Consider the following 4801-nt stretch of genomic DNA (forward strand, 5'->3'; position numbering starts at 1 on the left):
GACATAGCACATTTTTCATATGTATTTGAATGTAAAAATGGGACCCACATACTTACCCATTTCTCAGCAAAAGATGACTATACGTTATGGAATGAGACAGGAAATCTCTCACTGAACATCCAGGTGGTTTCTGTAAATATCATCACTGATTTAGTGGGGCATTATTATGGTAGTGCACATGATTCAGGAATGCTACACTAGTGTCCTGCAAGTCATCTTTGCTGAAGATTGTGTCCTAAAAGTGCAGCTAGAGTTAGACTTAAGATCAACGTTGGGTTCGGGGCTGACTTAGGTTTAGAGTTTAGGTTATGCTTAGGGATACTGTGAGGATTAGGGCTAGGTTTACATTTGGATTTTAAAAATAGGGATACGTTTAGAAGTAGGGTATGTTGAGGGTTTATGGAAGTTGCAGAGCTGGAGCTAGGTTTAGGAATAGGCATGGAATTGTGTATGTGGTTATGTTTTTAGCACGGCCTGTCTATTTTGTCTTTATATTTCCTATGATTTATGTGGTCTGTCTTTACAAGCAATATTTTGACACACAACATAAATTGAGAAGCTGTTATGGTAAAATTAATATTTTTGTAGGCGACATTTTATAAAGCACACTGATATCCCCAGAAGGGATCTCCTAGTGTTGAAACAAAAGCCAACAAGTTATGGACCTGGAAAACCAGCAAAGTAAATTGGTGTAATCTGTAACTAATTCCAAAGGAAGACCATGCTATAGTTTGCAGCAAGTACATCAACTTGCACCTCTAATTACCCCACATATTACATCACTCACAACATGTTCTATACCATCATTGATAACATTATTGAAACACTTGAAATTACATTATTGATGACACCACTGTGCATGGCAGGGGCATTAGTTATCTTTGCTTTAGGGGATGAGTTATAGCTACTTGAGATAAGTACTAAAACATAATGTTGTCACTGACATTTTCACCTATAATGTCACTTTAACCTTTTTTTTCAGCGATTTGTTTTTTCACCGAAATAATTAAGGTTAATGTTTACGAATGAATGTTATAGTTAGGTGTTGTATTGAGTTAAAACTTTTATTTTGAAAATGAAAAAACACTGAGCTTCACCAGTTACAGTGTGATGAGCTAAATATAACTTGTGCCCCCATCATCCACCGCTACTGACCTCACATATTACTTCACTCATGACATGCTAAATTACATCATTGATGGCATCACTAATGACATCATCCAAGCTACTGCTGCTCAAATTACTCAATATAACACTAGATTAGAACACAAAGTAGTGGCTACCAACAACATAGGTTGACTGTTTGTATGTGTGTGAATGTAGCACACAGAAATAGTGTAGTCCTGGAAACAAATATGATTCAGTATGGTAAAAGTGATATGGTGCACAGTTTAACCACCCGTAAATTTAAAAATGCAAATAATGCTTTATTTAAAAACAAGGTAGAGACTGTGCGTAACTATGTGAATTGCAGATGTTCACTGCAAACAGATTGCAGTTTTAATCAAAGTCCTGTTGCCAAAATGTGTGATTAAACACTAAAGCTTATCCTTTCAATATATTTTTCACCTGGGGATTTCTGTGCAGATGCTGACGTCAAAGAGTTGCCATGTTGTGATATTAACAATTTATATCTAAACTGTATATTTATTAGGCGCAGATATTTATTTCCAGATGTTCAGTGAACATTTTGAGACATAATACATTGTTGAAGAATGCATAGTGTGTGACTGTGTCACAAACGACTCAAGTTGCAGTTGGATTGTAAATGTTGTTCTAATGATGACTTCCATTCTGCTCATGTCAGAACTATGTTTCAGCAGTTTTTGCAAAAAACAGAAGGTTGTGCATTAGACCTAAATGTGCATGCTTTATCAGTAGCTAATGCATAGAAGTGAAGCCATTGATCCAAAATGAAGATTAAGTATTTAACAGGCACATCTCATTAAGTAACAAAGTGACCAAACACTCTTTTGACCAATATTTAAGGTGAAATAAATTGCTAATCACATTAATGCATACAGTGAGATTACATTTCTTATGTACCTGGATTCTAATAAAAATTAGAATGATATCAATGAAATGAAGTGATTTCACAGACAATGCCCATTAGCGCTACAGAAGTAATAGAAAATTGGGTGTATCTGTACCTTGTTGAACGCTTTCCAGTTTGAAAAGCTTATTACAAATAGTGATGTCAATAAAGTGAGTATTTTTAATTAAGTCTAAAAGGTATCAGGCTTATGGAACTAGTAGAAAGCTTTGCTTTAAATGCATTTGCATGATGTTTTTTTTCAGATTACTGTTAGCAAAATGTTTTAAGTGCTGGGTATGACTGTGCGAATTGTGAATCCTTGCAACCTCTGGTTTAAGTCAAGAGTCACGTTTTTCACTGTTTAAAAGTCTCCACGTTTAGCATGGCTCTGTGTCAGAATGACATTTTTTACAAAATCTTTTAGCTTGCTTATATGTTATCAAAAGCTACATTAAAGAACGGTCATTAGTCGAGTCAGTTCTTCATAATTGCTGCTATTTTACTTCCCGTTAGCCTTCTGAGCATGAGCTGTTTGCAAACTATTTGCCCTATTCACCGTATTTCTAATCTTGGTGTTCTCTTTACTCATTCCAGCCTCCTTCTTCTCCCCTTAAATATCTCCCATCTCTGTCTGACTCCCTTCACTTCAGTACTTGCACTTTGAGTCTATGCTGGGGCTTGTGGTTACCTCCATTAGAGTCACAGCTCTCCTTCTGGATTCCAACAGCTTTATGGACCTTGCTTCAAGAATCACAATTCTCACAAGACAACCAGAGACCTTTAAAGGACCTTATTATACTATGCTCGACCATAGCAATCAAGATCTTTGAAGTCAGGTTTCTTAATGAATATTTGTGCAACTAACTTGGGCTTCAGCCGAGGTGGTACTCGCCTGTAAAGCTTCTCCTGTCTTGCTTCTCATCTTGGCTTTTACAACTTGTATTCATCAGCTAGATATTCCAGTTAAATCGAAACCCACAACCTGGAAGTAAGTCTTACTGCACAAAACACATAATACCGCTACTATTTGTAAATACAAGAGCACTGTGCGTTAAAGACTAAAAACATGTCTACAAAGGTTCAATGTATGGAGGCATATGGCTGTTTTATGTCCATCTATTCTGAATGTAACATGGAAGACCAACTGGAGGAAATGCAGGGAGACAGTTGCCTGAATAACACTGATAGCCCCATTATTCTTCTCTTATTTGGAGCTTGCATTTCCACAAGATAGTTTGGATACAACACTAACACAGTGCAAAGCTTAGACCTTTCTATTGTAAGGTGGCTTTGTTATCTGTGTTAGAGTTTTGAATGCTAGAAGTTAAGAAGTAAGACATTCATAGATTAACCACTAAGGGGAGTGGTCTTGTTTCCATCTATTCCTGATCCAGACTCACAGTGTGGTGTAGAGTTAGCATCCCCGAGTTATTGGTTGAGAGATTGCTGCCTGAACCCATCTCTTGCCCTTTCGTATTTGGTCCCAGGCAGCCCACTTTTATTTTACTAATGAGAGAGGGTTGGGAATACACATCACTTACACAAAGACATGAATAGCACAAATTCATCTTGACAAGATCCACAGCATTTGCTTCAGGATATGTAATTTAGTTTCCAACCTCAAAGTTGAGAGACTAATACAGGACAGAACATGGAACTGTTTATTCAGCAGGATTTAGGATTCCAGTGGTATAGATACGTATTGATCCCCTTGGTCGGCTTTGACTTCAGACGACTGCCAGCATGGTGAGGCCAGGATAGGGAGTGGGTGTGGAGTGTTTCATGCAAAGAATCAATGTGTGGTGCAGGCGCACTAAGATTTGAACAAATGTGGTTTTAGTATGTAATGTTTTTGTAATGGCAATTAATGTGATAAAATAAATGAGATCGTTTTTTGTGACACCTTTGCAGGGGTATATTTCACATTTAGGCACTCGATAGATATATTCTTTCTGTATAATATTCAAATAAGGGTCAATTTTAGTACTATGAGGTATAGTGTCCTCAACCCTTGAGAGGTTCCAGGCATACAATCCCTAAATAAAGGGGATTGATACTTTGCACAATTGCTGTGATCGTGCTGAGTACTTCATTGGAAAAGAAGCATGTGTTCTGCTGTATGCGCCAGTACTGTGTAACAAAGATCTTCAAGGCCCTAATGCAAGGGAGGAAAAAGGGTCCATCATCTTCATGTCAGACATCAAAAAACCCTAATTCAATGCATGGGGGCTCACAACTCTTGTCCCCAGAGCCACTGCACCTGCCGCATCATAATAGCTTTGCCACTGAATCCTTTTGGCCTATGATAAACTGTAACAAAAGAGGCTTGAAATTAGATTTCTCAAATGCAAGGACTAAGAAAATTAACATCATGCGCACTTTGAACACTAAAAACATTACACAGTTGCAGTGGTGGCTCCTCCATTTGGGGCGTGGTGGCGTCGTCTCACTGCTTTCTCGCAGTGCTAGAAGGCAGAAATATAACATGGTAAAACTACCATTTTATGTTTCTGCTTCTTGCACGGCGAGAAAGCAGAAGTGCCTGGAGTGCCTGGTTGGGGGCCGGCGAGTGGGCGGTCCTGCTCGAGGGCAGGGGGGAGTGGCTTTGCCCACTGTTGTGGGTACTGACTGTTTGGTCGGCGCCAGGGCCGAACAAAGCAGTCATGCGCACTCCCCCTTTTTCTCTACATAGGCTGCTGCATGCAGCCTACATAGAGAAAATGGCCCGGCTGGGGAGCTCTCCGCTGCGCCTCACCGATCACAATG

This window comes from Triturus cristatus, chromosome 6 (assembly GCF_964204655.1).
Source record: "Triturus cristatus chromosome 6, aTriCri1.1, whole genome shotgun sequence".
NCBI classification, from domain to species: Eukaryota; Metazoa; Chordata; class Amphibia; order Caudata; family Salamandridae; genus Triturus; species Triturus cristatus.